The 18,539-nt window shown below is 34.1% G+C and overlaps 1 protein-coding gene across 1 annotated transcript in view; it reads left to right on the top strand.

Annotated features, from left to right (window-relative positions):
- The first annotated feature begins 4,878 nt into the window (after window positions 1-4,878).
- LOC123720539 (slit homolog 1 protein) overlaps window positions 4,879-18,539 on the top strand; it is an 87,742-nt gene continuing 74,081 nt past the window's right edge. The window contains exon 1 of the mRNA XM_045677193.1: window positions 4,879-5,027. The gene's annotated coding sequence lies outside the window, so the exon portion shown is untranslated. The remainder of the gene's footprint in view (window positions 5,028-18,539) is intronic.

An 18,539-nucleotide genomic window follows, 5' to 3' on the forward strand; every position in this document is an offset into this window, starting at 1 on the left:
CCACCTGTTAATAATTTAAGCGTAACATTTGCAGCAGCGCCAAAACATTGCTATATAAATTTGGGTACTATGGATTTTGTAGATTAAAAATAAATTGTAGAGCTACAGATAACACATGTCGCATAGATTTGTGTATCAAGGGAATCTCACACTATTCTATTATTTATGGTATTAAAGGTACGGACTGTGGAAGTACGCTTTTATTCGTAGATATAACGAATATACTAAACATTATATTGGTTATTTGTAGTTGTATAAGAGAAAAAAAATATATCCATTCTGACCATAAATACTGTTACATAAAAACTTTTTTTCAGCGTTTCAATTATTTTGAATTTGGAACACGTATTATTTTAAAAACTTCTTACGATTCGGCGCCATTTCACATTTTTTTTTGTGTTCATTACAAAATGGAATGGGGTGTTAAGGATAACAGGATTGCAGCAGATAAACGGTCATATTCCAGACACTTTTAAAGCTTGGTAACAGCCGTATGTTCGTATATCGTACTATCAACAGTTACAATAACACTTCGTCTGTTGAAGGCTAGAAAAATCGGGGCGGCCGCGTCCTGTTAGTGCCTACAAAGGCTGTTAATGCCGGAATTCGTCACAGTAGGAAGCAAAAAATCTTATCGCAAGAAATGAAGATTCCCGCTAGGAGTCTGTCGCGTATTGTAAAACAATTTCTGGAGTTCGGTGCTTATCTTTGGTATACAGAACATGCCCTAAATCACCCTTTACAATTAAAGAAAGTGGATCGATCGAGTGCTTTTGTCGCGATACGCAGGTTTTATACAGTGAAACAATTTTTTTGTTTTATTTGTGAATAGTTTCTTTAGTCCAATCACTAATTTTCATCGTTGTATAAATTTATATTGAATCCAATTTTATTGTTCTATCTAGCGTTACCAGTACAGAAGAGACAAGAACATTTTTAACATATTCTACTTGTTATACCAGTTCCTTAGCATTATTTTTTTATTAGTTTCGATCAATTGTGGAAATGCACTAAACATTTCTTAATAATAGATTCCATTTGGTTAAAAGCTCGACGAACTAAAGCACATTACGTTTTCATCCAATAAAGCTCGGCTTTGTTTTAAAATCCTTATTTTAATAATACCATTCTTTGTCGGACTACACCGTAATAAAAACTAAGTATTACGCTACGGAAAATTATCTTATTCCTCGTACTAATTAATGTTATGGATTCTTTTTTTTATGAACAATTGTTACGTACTACTGAATGTGTATACGTTACAAGCATGTTTTTTTCGAGTGCATCGTGCAATCAGTCTTCTGAATATAATGATGAGTTGTACGATGATTTGCGGTTGGAGATATTCCTCATTAGGAATATCTACCATAATAATAATAGCTCAGTCTGCTGAACTCCAGGGTTCTTCGTCTTTTGACACGGTATATCTACTCCGGTAGGGTGAGTTGAGAAAACGTTACAAACTATCCTTTCTAAATATATGACAATCAATCAATCAATCAAAATATCTGCATTCATATAGGTAAACATGTACACTTATGAACGTCAAGAAAAACAAATTAAATTAACTGTAAATTTACATTTACAACCAGTTCGCAAGTCAAGGGCGTAGAGCGGGTAAGAAGAACTGGCAAGAAACTATTGATTAACATAAATGTTACATAAAATTAGAAAAAAAACCTACTAATTTTAAAAAGACCCGCAATAGTAGATACGACTAATGAATTTAACAGCTTTCTTTTAAATTGATCAGGCCACTACCGAATACATCCAGTTCCGGATAAGTACAGTTTAATCCTTTAGAGTACCTGAACTCCTAGGTTAGTTTTTAAATACATAAAAGACATTATTACAGTATCGGCGTCACTTCTTTATTTTTAAAAATCTTCATTGGATAAATTATAACATGCTGGTTGGCTAGCAACGTCAAAACATAAGGGAATATGTAGTAAAATGTACGAACTATCTAATCGAGATATACAATTTATTTTTATTTATTGACGCATGTTATGCAAGCATAACTTTTGTAATACTAACATAGGCTTCGTGATTAACACAACAGGTATATGTCTCATAGTTAAAAAGGAAAAATACTGTTTCTGATTGGTACAGGGGCCCAATTACGTAACAATAGTATATTGTTTAATCCGAGCACGCAAAGCCCCAAATTGCAAAACAATTTTGTAGTCAACTAATTACAAATTGAAAAGAGAATCGCTATAAACTGGTAATGTTGAAATCGCATGGAAAGGTGCTATGCTAAGAAGTAATTGACTAAAAGGCTTTTACCTTTGTAGTAATGTTGCCGTTTACTTGGAATTGTTGCAGTAATTTTTAGCTTTATTAACACACGCACCACATATGTAATAAAAAGTACACAATCAAGCATGCATGGTTATCAAAAGAAAGCTTTTCAATACACTTATACTTTCTATACTTATAACTTGGGCGCCCACTACAGATGTACCCAAACTTTACGTGAGTAAAAGAACGATGAGTGATAGCTAAATAAAGAATATAGCTTTAAGAAAAACAACTAAGGTAAGAGATGTTACAATAAAAATAAATAAATGAGTGGAAATGGGCGTGGCATATTTTTAGCCCCCGTAATAGATACAAAATTAGGGATCAAAGATCAAAGTTATTGATCAAATAATTTCATATTATTATATCCTATAGAGTAGAGGTCAAAGGGCGTTTCTATGAAGTTTGAATCGCTTATTATTATTTTTAGATATCAATTTTGTATAATGTATGTTATGGAGAGATATTTACTTATTTGATTTAGGTGTTTGGCGCCATACTTTGTTTTTAATGGTTCTTTTCTTAATGGATCTATAATTACTATAAGTATTAACTCGCTTAAGAGCAGAATAAGGGCAGTGTTGGCCAAGTCACTTCAGCGTGCGATCCTCATCCCTGAGACCGTAGGTTCGATCCTCGGCTGTACACCAATGGACTTTCTGTCTATGTGCGTATTTAACTTTCGCTGGAACGATGAAGGGAAACATCGTGAGGAAACCGGCTTGCCTTAGACCCAAAGGAGAGAGGCAGGCACAGGAGGCTGATCACCTACTTGCCTATTAGATTGACTAATGATGATGAGACAGACACATAAATCTGAGGCCCAGACCTACAAAAAATGTAGCGTCACTGATTTATTATTTTAATAACTGGCTGGTTCAAAAAACATTTCCATTTGGAAAATACATGGTTGCTACTATCTTTAAAACACATTTTATAATGATACCGAACGTCTTATGTATTCTTTCGTGTATACTAACACGGGGTTCTCCCCGTTATTGTATCAGGCATGGGAATGACAAGCTAAACTTTCTTATCTGAGTTTTCTAAAATTTACAGATAGTATTGTCTTTTGTTAACATAGCTTTTACACATTGAAAGAAAACACTTTTTTACCGGATTGTTATGTTATGTTAGCTATGGATTATTTTAAACTTATAATTATTTTACATGTTGTTACTATGTTAACAAAAGACACACTAGTCACATAAAATCTTAAACTTAAAATTAAGAATTATTAATTCTTTATCTGCTTGCAAGGGGAAGGAGATCAAATTTTTGAAGGCAAGGTGCCATTATTGCGTGGGCGAGTAGACCATAAGTTTGACACCAATTGTAAATAACTTAACTTTGACATTATGATAATCTTATTATAAGACATTGTAAAAATTTACATGACAAATGTATGCCTATTTATATATGGCTGATTGTGCGGATATTTGTAGTTGATTGATCTAAATCTAAACGATTTATTTATTATTAAACTAAAATCTCCTGAGCCAGAGAACCTCAGGCCTTAATAGGCCGAAGATACACTTGCGAGTTCTTTGGTAATGTGTCTATGGGTGATGGTATTACTTAACATCAGGTGAGTCACCTGCCCGTTTGCCCATAAAAAGCAAAATACATAAAAAGCTACTACTGTTAAAACATTATTCCTAATTTTACATTAGGAAAGTCAAGGCAGTCTTAAAGAACTTGTAAGATGTTCAGCCCGTCAAAGTCATTACACTAATACAAGTTATTAGGTCTTTCCCGTTATGTTAATTATAAAATTTAATTAGAGTACGAGGGCTTTGTTATGAATTAATAACTTTGGGTTCCTATTTTCTCGTCCCTTTCCGGGAAAAACGTATCAATTTCATTTATACCTCAGGAGACCCTCAACAGCCACCTCTTATTTCACGTGGAACTAAATTTATAATATTTTGGAGATGACATTGCCAACGTATTATCGCGAATATGGCTCACAATGACAATATAAAGTGATCAAAATCTTTTTTTATAAAGCGGATATGCATTTGTACTGGTATAACTCGACCGACCCCAGGCTTTTTGCTTATCAGAACCCAGTGTGAGCATACTAAAACAACAAGTATAATAAGTACAGTAAATATCATTAAAAAACACTTACGATGGGAATAAAGATTATTACATTAAGACACAAGAATTCAAATGAATTATTGATGCGGAAATAAATTAAAACAAGGGACGGCGTTGAAACTAAAGCAACAATATATATGAAAGTTTTAAAAGGACACGATAAGAGAGTTGGTACTGTTAGGCAACGAAATTAAATGAAAATTTATGTTACGAATCGTACTATTTACATGTTGAAGGGTACCATCATGTTTATTATCTTTAAATAAGAAACAAAATAACGTTTAATATGCAACACAACTGGCCATCGCAAATGGCAGAAAGGGGGTCAACTGTAGCGTTTTGTGCAATTTTAGTGTCACAAAGGGTGCGAGGACTAAACGAAGGCTGTGGGGTGAGAGCTTGCGAGGGTAAGGGATGAGGGGAAAGGGGGTGCGCAACAGTCAGACTTGTTCGCGTTTCAGCGGCGAGTGAACGCCTCTGTTCCTCAATCCGCTATACTATCGTGGAAACCTATGTGAAAATGATTTTCTAATGCTCTAATCTGTGCTATTCCATTTTTAAATTTCCCGCTACATTCGAATTTTCATTTGAAAAAGAAGCAAATTTACATCGATAATTTGGTGAGTACACTTTCTTTTGTTACGTTTAGCATCAAAAGGTCCGCCAGCGAGACTTCAGCGTCTTTGTTATTTTAAGGAAAATTGCGTCTTTCATCGCCTATCGCTTTCAATTTTCCCGCTGTAACGTTTCGTTCCGCGATTATAATCTGAGTTAGTATGTTTGAAAAAAAATTATTAAGACGTAGAATTATCCAATTAGTTCACGACTAAGGAATCGATACATCAGAAAGACTTCATAAATAATGTTAGTATCTTAATACAAGGATTTACAATCAAGTGTAAATAGTAGCAATAATAATTAACAAAAGTAATGTTTTCTAACAAGACTAATACTTAAAAAAATGAATTTGTTTGTTAAGAGAACTTTTTGTCGTCGCTGTTTTAAGCACTTCGTTCCATAGAACATATAAACGTTGAAAACGTAGTATACGATATATATAATATATTAACAATTAATATTGCTAATCTTTCCCCTCAGGGATTTGAGAGCTTACTTAAACGATTTTCTTTCGTACTGGAAACCAAATAAACGCTATTATTTAAGAATATATTCGCTAGCCAATTGTCGTTCACACTTCTAATTTTTATTGGATTTATTTGAAGGCTACTATTGGATTATCAAAATGCCCGTTTAACGGCGGAAAGTTTTTCAAAAACTCGACGTTCATCCGCCATTTTGAATTTAGACTCTTGTATACTTCTAACTTTAAGAACCTTATTGTAAGCGATAAAGCAACGTAAAAATCACCGATTTGAGCAAAAAATACGCTTTTTAGTTTCTCAATTTAATTAAGTTTTAATTACACAAATTTTGTGTAGATTATGTAATGTGGCTTAATGGGAAACGCAGTGTACCTTCGAGTTTCTACTTTTGGCCACCAATAAATAATGTTTCCGTCTTGAAAACACCACAAAACCGCTTACCGCTTTATGTACATTCTCATAAAAAGCGTTGTTTAACATAAAATTGTGCTCAGAACATAATAAAAGTTTAACGAACAGCATTTGCGTTAAAATACTATGACAAATCTCGTAATCAGCATGCCTGTCCAGTTACTGTGAGGCGTTTAGTAAAGCCATCGCACTCCATAATTCTACTCCACCGAGATTCCTGTTCGTTAAAACTTTGATTGCGTACATTACGAAACCATTAAATTGCGAACATTGTCGAAACAAGGATAAATTATGCGGGATAGTCATATATCTAAGCAGAAGTTAATCGGTTTAACTTCTGTTATGGCGGAGCCAGATTAAAAAGATCGCTATTTTGTTCAAAGTTCTTGTAATGTGAGGATTTGTGAAAGTCCTCTTTTATTCCGTTAAGTTTTTATAAAGCATATAATGTGTTAACTTAAATATTTTTTCATCAAATACAAAAATTTGGTTTCTGAATACAACATTTATTTACTATATAAAATATTGGAATATAGTAGCGAAGATGAGCGACAAATGCAAGAATTTGACCGCATTCACTCCGTCGGAGAGCGTGTACTAATATTAAATATAAAAATCATTATAATGTAATCTTTATATACTATACTGTTCTCGTATATAGATAGTTTTCATTATAAACTATTGATAGAGCTAAAGAGTTTTTAGGAAATACTGCTTCGGAATTTTTTTATGGTCTTTTTGATAATCTCGTTAATAATTATATAATATTTTATACATACACTATATATTTTAAAAAATCTGCGTTTTTCTCATTATAATACATAAAAAATATACAAGAAAATCACCGACACAATAGCAATCGTACCCGTGTAAATCTCACTTATAAAATAATTAGATTCTTTGAACATTCTTAATTCTATTCACAACAAAAATACACTTATCTTAATAGATAGAGAAAATCTTATTATAAAAGCTCAGAACTAAATCATTAAAACCAATATAGAATGTATTTCAAATTAATAACGAAGAAAATAAGAAATAAAATGTAAGAACGAATTGTCTCGACTTCGCAATGTCGGCGATCTAAACTTTTAAGACTTTATTTTCGAAATTATCATTTTCATTCAGAAACTTTGTTTTTTAAATTAGTAATTATTTGTTTATTTTGTTATCTCTCACTTCGAAATCTTGTCTTGAAGATGGTTTCCTTTATGGTTTTGGTATCAAAGTGCAACTGATAGTAAAATGACATCTTTAGTTTACTAGACGAATTCTAAGTGATCGTTGCATGTCCATGCATTGTTGTTGCAATGCTGACAAGGTTTTGCTGTAATGTAAATTCGAAGTCACATTCAAAATTATTTATTATTTTAGGTTACATGTACACTTATGAACGATAATAAAGAAATGCATATAAAATGTTTCTAATTTTACATTGACTATTCTCAAATCTAGGGCGTAGAACGGACGAGAAGAACTGGCAATAAATTCTCTGCCAGTCTTTTTAATAGCCAATTTTTTCTTATACAAAATGTTTGTAAGCTTTAACTAATTCACCATGTTCCACATGATATCTTTAGGTAATCAATAATAACTGTATATTCTTATATTTTTAGATAATTCTCCATTCCTTATTTATATTTCAGGAGATATTTTCACTTATATTGGTATAAATCGTACTCAGTATTATTAGCAGACCGTATAAGGAATTAAATTCATTCGGACGTTTGTATATTATTAATTGAACGTTTTGTGATTTGTCTTAAATATTGTCTTATATATATTGAATAAGGAGTCAACTTTATTCGGCCTAGATTTGTAATTGACACGCCATGTATCGAAATTTAAATCCGTTATTGTACTAAATGGTAGTTAATGCAACTTCGTTTAATCGTCTCAATTTGAATTACACTGAACCTGGTTCAAAGATACTTTATTTCTCAAATAATAACATTCAATTAGCGATAAAATTTAGAGTAGGTTATTTATGTATGTGTGTCATGATATTATTTACAATAAAAATATTTGTTTCTAACAATACGTACAATATTATTTACAAAAGTGCAGGTAGGTCGCATTGATGTTACAACATTATGTGACTATTGAATCGTAATAATTTCTTAGACGATCGTTCACAGATATAAATCATTGCTAGGACCTTTTTGATGTTTTGTAAATACATATTTATTCCATTAATTTATATTGAACTTTTTAGATTTTTACATATAATCTACAATATAAACCTAAGGTATCTAATAATCTAATCTAACATCCGACACTTACTTTAATAAATTGTTAACGAAAACTTTTGTTGCACTTATAATATTAATTTAAATAAAAAAAACAACGACAAAATTATACCTAAATACAGTACAGTAGAAATAAAATTAAATATGTTATTTAAGAAGCAATCTATTTTATTACTAGGTACTGGAGTACAGTGTCACATTGAATGTTGGAAGGTGTAAAGAGAGGCTTGAATGTCTACAAACTGAAATTACAAATTGTACACATACATCAATTATATTATAAGCAAGCTGGCAATAGACAAAATTCAACATGCAATCACAAAATATAATAACTAAAACCAAATAGAAACTTAAACCTCATTAAGGGCATGATAAACAAAGTTACGGTAAATTGGAAGATTGTTGTAAAATATATCAATACTTTCATCAATGTTAGTAATTAAGTTGTAAGAGCGAGATAGCCAATACACTAGACCATTAAAAGCAGATAAGCGAGCTGTAGGTACGTATTGAAGACCGAGTTCTAATAATCGTAGGATTATAAAGAAAGGAAAATTAAACAAGAAGCTTAGTATGAGTATTAAAGTTAAATATTTTATACAAACAATCTAGATGTTCGGTTGGTACTCGCGTAGAGACGAAATATTGAATAATCATTACACATTTCAACCCTATCCACATTTATACCCTATCTTTATAGTACATAATTTATAATAACTGTGTATGCTTTCTCATTATATGTAAGAAAGTTGAATTTTAGTATTTCATAAGATATGGACGTTGGCGCACCTCTATTCTTAATGCCCACACACTTCCTGGGGCTGATTGTGGTTCCGATCACGAACTCGTTATCGCAAAGATGAGGTTCAAGCTCAAAGCCGCTCGATCCTTCAAAAAGACAAGACGGATTGAAGTAGCAGATATCGAGAATTCAATACAGCCATTGAGTGGAGTTGGAAAGATTGGACAGTTATGAACCACAACGAAGCTACACCAGACAAGTTATGGAATAAGGCTAAAAAACTGATCTAAAATGCAGTCACGGAGTCCAGTCCGAGATCAGAAACGCGCAAACGTCAACACTGGGTGACGGAGAGTACCTTTGCCCTTATAGAAGAGAGGCGCCTTAAGAAAGCCGCAGGAGCAGACATGAGAGAGCTGAATCAACTGTCTGCTAACATCCAAGCCTGCTGCAGGCGAGACCACAATTCCCACCTTCATAGCATTTGTGACGAACTTGAAAAACATGCTATGAAGCACGAGTCTAGATCTTTACCAAAAAATTCGTCTTATTACTAAATCTGTACCTGCTAAAACCTGGGCTATCGAGAACGACAGAAATGAAGTGGTAACAGAACTCAACAAAATCTCGGAAACGTGGAGGAGCTATTGCCAGTCATTGTTCCTAGATCCGCAGTCGCGGAAGTCTATAGACACAGAACCAGAGCCAGATAATTTGGAACCAGACATCCTTCTGTCCGAAGTAAGAGCCGCCATAAAACATCTGAAAAGTAAAAAAGCAACTGGTAGAGATGCAATTCCTATAGAGACAATTAAAGCCTTAGGAGAACGTGGCGACCAGATGTTTCATCTCATCTGTAATAAGGTGTGGCAGACAGGAATTTGGCCTTCGGAATGGACACACACCATATTTACACCCCTGCACAAGAAAGGCTCAACGAAGAAATATAACAATTACCGCCTCATTGCTCTGATATCACACGCTAGCAAAATATCGTTACATATTCTCAACGAGCGCCTGAAAGCCTACCTTTCTAAAGAGATCGCTCCAGAACAGGCCGGTTTTGTGAAGGGAAAAGGCACTCGGGAACAAATTCTCATTTTACGGCAGATAACGGATACGGCTTCTCTATGAGAAGTCAAGAGAATTTAATAAGGCTATGTTCATTTGCTTTGTTGATTTCTCCAAAGCTTTCGACTCGGTGAGATGGCCGGTATTGTGGAAGACCCTTCTAGATATGGGCACACCAAAACATTTTGTGCACCTATTAAGTCGGCTTTATGAAGAGGGCATAGCTTCGGTTCGCACAGATGATGTCCTATCAGGTGATTTCCATCCAAGTGCCGGAGTACGCCAGGGGTGCATAATATCGCCGCTCTTATTCAACGTCTACACGGAACTCATAATGCGCATCACCTTGGAAGACTGGACAGACGGTGTAACAATTGGTGGATACCGGATTGCGAACTTGCGTTCGCAACACTTGGAAGAGCTTCTGTCAAGGATGGAACGAGTGAGCCATGAGTTTGGACTTAAGATAAATCGCAGCAAAACCAAGGTAATGATTGTTGACCGTGCCAGAAATAATTCGCCTCAAGTGACACAAATCGCGAAATGCAACGTAGTCCAATCTTATATTTATCTTGGGGCTCAGATTTCAAACAATGGCGGATGCATCGATGAGGTCAAACGACGTATGGGCATCACAAGAACGGCTATGGACAAGATGCAAAAGATATGGAGAAACAGGAATATAACAAAAGCCACGAAGACCAGGCTCGTGAAGACTCTTATATTCCCCACATTTCAATCAACAGTACAATCTCGTATCCTTACATTCTTCGGACACGTATCTCGGCGTGGTATTCAGTCCATAGAACGCCTTGTCGTCCAGGGGAAGATAGAAGGCACTAGACCGCGCGGAAGGTCCAACGCGTGGGTGGACTGACCAGATCAAGTCTGCCGTAGGAGGTACACTCAATGAGTGTAGCAGGATGACCACTAATAGGCAACGATGGCGAAACTTCGTGAAGCGCATCACATCTGCCCCTTTGATTACCACTACTAAATAGCGATCACGACCGCTCTGTCAAGAGTGTACCGGATAAGGAGAAGAAGATATGGACAAAAACTGAACACTTCTTCTTCTCTTTTGTTAGTTTCTTTCATGTTTTTTCTTAATAGACGAGTATATATTCTATATATAGTATATATTTATGAGTCTTAGATGTGTTGGTGTCATGACTTATTCTTCGAGTCGAGTCGAGCGCCTAGGCTCTAGGCCTTGCCTGCTTTTCGTTTCATATATGAGGCTTAAAGGTAGAAAAAAAATGTTTTTTAGAGAAATGGATTAAAATATAAATTCAATCCATGCGACACAAAATACTAATTTTGGAATACGATAAAATAACGAGCGAAGGCGGAAAAGTAAAAACAGTTTCCTTTGGGTAAAATGTTTAGTATGCATTAGGGAGTGCAATGCTGAACCCTTTCAGACGTGGGTACTTTTTAGGTCGCCGTCCTATTAATATAAATGAGAATTTGCTTTTAATTAAAGTGATTGATTTTTATATTAGTATTATACCGTTTGTTTCAGTATTGATTTATAAAACCCTGGCTTTTGTAGAAGTTGGTATATCTGTGGTATAAGTGGTGTCGTAATTTACAACCCCCTTCGTATCTGATTTGCGATACTGAACCTGTGACTTAGTTAATAGCTTAACTTATTTACGTAGTACGTAAAAATACGGATGTTATAGATTTTAATTTCCGCCGTAGGAATGTTACGTATTACAATGGTATAGTGAAAAAATATTATAAAAACCGACGTAAAATTATTTGTTCAATAAACATTTGCCTTTTTAATTAATTTATGTCATTACTAAGAACGGTGGCATCACTTTTTTATACGATAGGGGGGTAAACGAGTCTTCGAAACAGCCATTTATAGGGAAATAAGGGAGCCCATGAATACCCACATCAGTAGATGCACTGCCGGCTTTTTAGAATGGAGTATCTACTTTTTTAATTAGTTGAATGAGTATTCCATACTCAGTACAGATCTTTCCGGGAAGTCTCTAACTCCAAAACTTCCATCTAAGTTCCAATTCTAGATACTTATCAAAGCCAAATTTACTTTAATGTGATATCCTCGTATAAACAAAAAATTGCGATGAGTTTACGATAAATATAGATATGTTCTCGATTTATACACGTATTTTTAACACACATTTATCGACATTGGCTATGGACAAAAGCATAAAAATTCAACTGATACATGAAAAATAGAAATCATTCCTCATTCACTAGGAAACCTTTATTCAAATACAGTTTACAGTTAACTCTGTTAGCCGTTGGATACGTTTTTATAGGCAAGTAGGAGATCAGGCTGGAGACACTCGATTTGCATAAAATAAATATCACAGACCCTAAGGCCATTTACCCCCATATATTTAAAAAAATGTGTATCCGTGTGATCTCATCAAGGCCAGTGAGTGAAAAACGCTTATTCGTTTCAGTGACTCGTACACCAAACGATTAATGAAATTTGACTCAAAAAAAAATCGTTCCTTGTTTAAAAATACTCCATTCTCTTTATTAGTATCAAAAAGTAAGGGTTTTTTTTCACATTTGATTTGGTTCGATTCCCAGAGGACACAAGTTATTTTTAGAAAATTATTTAATGCAGTTATACTTACTTTTCGTAATAAATAATAAAATAATTTCCTTTTTTCAGCAAAATATCTGCGATATTTAAGGTATATTCAATTCTCGTGTCCCGGTTGGCTTATGGCTTGACAGATTTTATTAATTATTTTACGCTAGGCCTGACAATGTAAATATTTTAAGTGATATGTATGGCCCAATGTAAAAATACTTTTATTTTATTTTGCGATATCAGTACTGTTATAATATTTGCCGGGACAGTTTTATATAACATGTAGTAACTAAAATTTTATTTTATTGTTATGTAACCTTTGCCTAACTAGTACGAATGGTAGTTCACTGGCTGAAAATAGATTATAGTGTGTGAAGTCTGTTGGTGGGCGCTGTCGTTATCTAGATTGATGGCCAATTAACGGCATTGAAATTCAATTATTATTAAAGAGAATGGGAAAACTGGACTATAGGAATTGACTTTGACATAAAGGCCTAAAACTAGATAGTTCAGATGGTCCACAGTGTCTCCACCGCATTCGTTCTTGAGCCTCGAACCTTGCTCCAATTCTGGCCGGCTCTCTCATCTGCGACTTTAAGTTTGCAAGGGATGGCCACGCCTCCGCAATCCTTGCGGGTTGCAATGAATCGCTTGCTTGGGATTATAATTGGAAACTCTTTGGAGCGTATAGCCTATCATTTTTTCACTTGCCTCGCTTGATCTGCTGGCTAATCGAGGTTTCTCGGCAGCGAACATTTAAACAAACTTGCCTATTACAAACTGCTCCAAGTTGTTTAAAAAAATGTTACGGCATGACTATACTATCTATTTTTATTATCGATCTATTTAATCACCTTTCTAGAAGTTATAGATGACTGCCGTGTAACAATTTCCAGGGATGATTAATAATTTTTTAAAGGCAAGGTGTCTTTTTAAAAAAAAATTTGACATCATGGTATTTAATATAACATTTGCATTGCTATCTTTGTATGGCTGATTGTGCGGTCTTTTTTATCTGAATAACACAACGAAGACATAGACAAGAATCGAACATTGGGAATGCAAGAAAAAAATATAACATAATATTTATACCGTTTTAATATGGTATATAAAAGTATATCTGTGTTGGTACTAACACACACAATAGAATGATGTCAACTAGTGTAGCATCTGTACGATTAGCAACCATGTGTTTTGTTTTGTAAAATAAAAATATTATTATTATTAATAAACAAATGTGCAACGACTGATGAAAAACAATATCAGGTGGGCTGAAAACATACAATAGATTTCAGTTTCGGCGATACACCTTCATTAGCGCAAAATTTCTATCCAGCGAGTATTCTCTTGAGGTCTGAGATCAGGAAGAGGTCGCTGGGGGCCAAATCTGGAGAGAACGCCGCCGTATCCACACGCGGAAGCAATTTGAAGCCCAATTAATGGAATTTTGCCATCGTTTTTAATTATTTATTATGCTAACAGATGTTACTACTATAAATGTTTGTTACGAGATTTCTTTAATTGTTTAACTCTATAAATACAAAAAATTTAACAATTTTCAACGATATTTTACGTATGGTAACCCTATTTCAGAGCTAAACTAGTGTTTATGTTAGTGCAAGTGTAATAATCTCGCTAACTGCACTACGGCCGAGTGGAGTAATCTAACGCTCAACCTTTGTTTACTGACGCCACTTCAGTGTAAATGGCATATTGTCTGTTTTAGCTAGTTACAATATACTTAATAGGTATATAGTGAATTTACCTAAGGTATGGGACCCGCTTCCCCACGATTTCACGCGCTTTTCTCTCTTTCTTTTTCTTTCTGACATAAAAATTTCCAATACCAGTGGTGACCTAGTGGTTCCAACGGGCGACTTTCATCATCTTCCAGGGCGCCGTAGGTTCGATCCCCGGCAGTGCACCAATGGATTTTCCGTCTGTGCGCAGGTGGAAACCAGCATACCTCAGAACTAATAAAAGTCGACGGCGTGTGTCAGGCACAGAAAGGTGATCATGATAGAAGATAGAGAAATCTGAGCCCCGACCTAAAAGGTCGTAGTGCAATTGTATATATAGTACGTTCTGAGATTACCGCATTCATTATGTTTTTAAATACTTATAAACATAATATATTATGTTTAAAACATGATATATTATTGTAATTACAATTTTAAGTAAATAAAAAAATTAACAAGACAATCACACAAACTAGAAGAAATAATCGTCAGCTTGAAATATTACTATAGATATACTATATTACTATGTCATTTAAAGGAACTGATTGATAAACTTATAATCAACAATATTGTTCTTAAAATTATTAACAAAATATTGTAAGTATCGACAATATACACTCCGTAGAAAGGGATCATGGACGGCCCCGACATTAAAATATTTTGTTAATTCCTCGGCGTCTATCGTAAAGTCCTTATTAGTAAATCATTAAATCAAGGGCGTGCCAAGGAACATCACCTATAATGTGTATTAAAATTAATCTTCTAATAATTTAGAAGAAAATGGGAAATGTCTTCCGTAAATTGTTAAGGTGCTTTAGTAACAGCCTGGAGCAAAAAGGAAAAGTGTGGTCTGATAATCAAAGAAACTCAAAATAAGCCGATTTACCGGCGTTGTTTTACGTCAGTGACCTCTGTAAGTAAGCCGCTAATGAGCTCGCTGAATTCTAAATGTCTCATTTTAAAATGAAAATCGTATTTCCCACTTCAATAAACTTTGTTAAATCCGAAAAATAATAAGATGAGAACCAAGAAATATTTTTTATCAAACGATTGAGTCAAAATTGTAATGAAACAAAAAATATTTAGAAAATACTATATAATAAACGTACAGTATGAATCTTTTTAGTTGGATGGTAGACTCAGTGTTGATTTTCATCATCGGACGTCAAGGCAGAATATAAAATACTATCCGTATGACCTCGACGTCCGTTGTTCCATCTGAGCGTTTCTTAAAACCATTTTTGCCGTGCACATTACGAGTTTAATGATTTATATATGTAATATATATATGGGACCAAGTATTTTTGAACAAATTTGACTTAGGGTCCTGCAAAAAAAGAGCGTACCATTTTATAAAAGGCCCGCAACTCACTTTCGCACGCACACAAGTCTCCTGGCAAATGTATCCATTGGCGACGATATCACTTGAGATCAGATGAGCCTTCTACCTATTCAAAGTAGCTATTATTTTTGCCCTATTAAAATATTGTGCAATTTTCTGTGCCTAACGACGTAAAATATTATTTCCCCGGAAATATAACAGCACTTCCGCATCATACGCCATGTTATTGTAGATTCCGTTTTATTTTTATTTCATAGACGTATTAAGTATCATGTCAACGCGTGTCTTTCTCGCAGCCGACTAGCATAATTAGCCGTTCAATTAACAGCCTAGCCGTTTCACTAACGGCCTGAAAGATGATCAGCCAGTTGATTGAACAGCTAGGCAAATGACTTGGACCGATGACCTTTCATTACTTGCCTAACGGCTAATTAAGCTAGTTGGCTGCGACATATCCACTAACATTATTCTAAATATTCCAGCAACTATATACATATTAACATATATAAAATTCATTAAAGGCAAGATAAAACTCCATAACATAATTTACTGCAGTCGAGGTCTCCTTTCGCAGTTGTGGTTGATAGAGACTGAAAATTACTAGAAACAATTATATATTACATATTCATAAAAGATTTGTTTATATGAAAATATACTTTATTTTTTTAAGTTTCTTTTAGTATTAGTAGTAGTCATATGTCAAGTAGACATATACCCAATTTAGGTAATAAATTCAGTACAATGTTGCCAGTACAGAGCTGTTATATCCATATATATTGCTTCGTAAAATATTCGTGTTTATGAATATTGTAACACACTCATAACGTAAGTGCTGTATTGTTTAAAATCATTTTAATAAAACAATGTGTTGATGCATTTTCTGAATCATTTAATAATGAAATTCATAAATATTTTTTACTATACTGTTAAGAAAATTAATAAAAAATTTTTTATTACAGTTTCCCCCGCTATAAATTTTTATTGCTCCTCCTTTTATTGAACCTGCTCCTTTTGCATTTCCTCATAGATTTCACTGTAAAATCTGGGCATCATCCCTCAATGGGTGGTCCTCGTCTTCGTTTTGGGAGCTATGCAGTATGCATCAGTGGATTTTAGTGTCAATATTTTCTATTTGCATCTACAAAAAAAAACATCGTGATGAAATCGGCATGTATTGGAATTAAAATCTCCGTGAGTAACAAAATAAATATGAAAGTAATGCAGTAATCTAATATCAAAACCTGTGGCTGAAAAACTGTTACCATGGTTACCATACTTTGTAGAAATTATATCGTAACCGCAGCAACCAACACAGTAGTAACTAATTCATGGTTTATAAAGGCCGATAATGTAACATTGCTTAATTATTATTTATACAGACATAATTTTCTTTGAACGATGATTGTTATTGAACCTTTTGGAAGAACATTGTTCATTGTTCAACGTAATACAAAGGTCGAGCCTTAATGTCAAGAGTAGAGACGAGTAGCGTAACTTCCGATTTCATACTTTGACAAAACATGTTACATGGAATTTAACCTTCTTATATATCTGTGTCTGTCTTCTTATTAAAGTAGGTTATGGCTGAACATATTTAAGTTCTAAACCATACCATGAACCCCTCTACTGAACAACAATCTCGCTAGCCCTAAACTAATACAAAATTAGCATAATTATTGTCAAATATGATTCACATTTGACAATAATTAGTCGGACAAAATTGGCGGAATTAATCAGTGTACAGCTTGCCAGCCAGTGGACGGTGAAATGTGTGTTCAAATTTATATGTAATAAATGTCAGGAGTATCTGTATAGTATTTGATGTTTATGTAGCTGCACTAGATAACTAAAATATATGAGACGGTGAGAACTAAGAACATTATAACCTTATAGTTGTATCCACGCGAGATGTCTTCACCAAGAGACCTTAGGTAATAGATAAGCCTTACGTGTAGAATCAAAGGTTCAAGGTAGTGAGATTATCTCTAAGCTGTCGGCCAGGCTCACCACGATTATTAATGGCTTGAAACGTCCTCACAACTGAAAACTGCCAAATGAATAAGACAGAGCAATATTCAAATCTGATTTATTGTTACAATGTAATACATTTAATACTACTTACACCTATTCACACATACATAATATTATTCTTGTCAGCTGTATTGCGCTCTTTCAGCTGTTAAAATGTAGAACAACCACGTGAGCTGTGACAGCAGTTGCTCTATGTTCAAGTCAAAACTGTAAGATAATATTGAAGTTTATCAAATAACATCGGCATAAATGAAACGAACTAAAATCAAGTTTATTTCAGCAAAGAATCATTTATCAATTTTTTGTGCGTAACAATGAATAACTCGGCCAAGCGTCTAAGGGGTAATTTTATTCTACAAAGGAAAGGTTTCCATGATTGGACTGCCTGATTTTATTGATAATATATTTTGACCTTACATAAATGATGGTGTGACGTGACCCAGATATGTCAAGAGAATTTTATAGAAAGCTTTTATATTCTTTTTGGAAGATAGGTTGCGGATAAGTGGCATTTTAACCCTGATGCTGTATGTTGTGCATCCTTGCTGTACGTCCTTATTTTGTTATACGCCCACTAAATAGAGCTTGTTCCTGTGATAATGTTAACAATATTAAACAATGTTCGTGCCGATAACTATGACGATGAAAGAAACAGAAAAATCTTGATCAAGATATAATCAGGTACAATTTTCTTTCAATTCACGAAATTCAAGAAATCAAGCGAGAAAAGGCTTTTGATGGTTTCAAACGCACGATTCATTTACCTGGTCTAGCCATAAATACTGAAATAAAATAAAAAAAAATATTTTCCATTGCAAATACAAATTTATTACTTTTACAGTGTATTTGTTTAATAC

This window comes from Pieris brassicae, chromosome 2 (genome assembly GCF_905147105.1).
Source record: "Pieris brassicae chromosome 2, ilPieBrab1.1, whole genome shotgun sequence".
Taxonomy (NCBI): Eukaryota; Metazoa; Arthropoda; class Insecta; order Lepidoptera; family Pieridae; genus Pieris; species Pieris brassicae.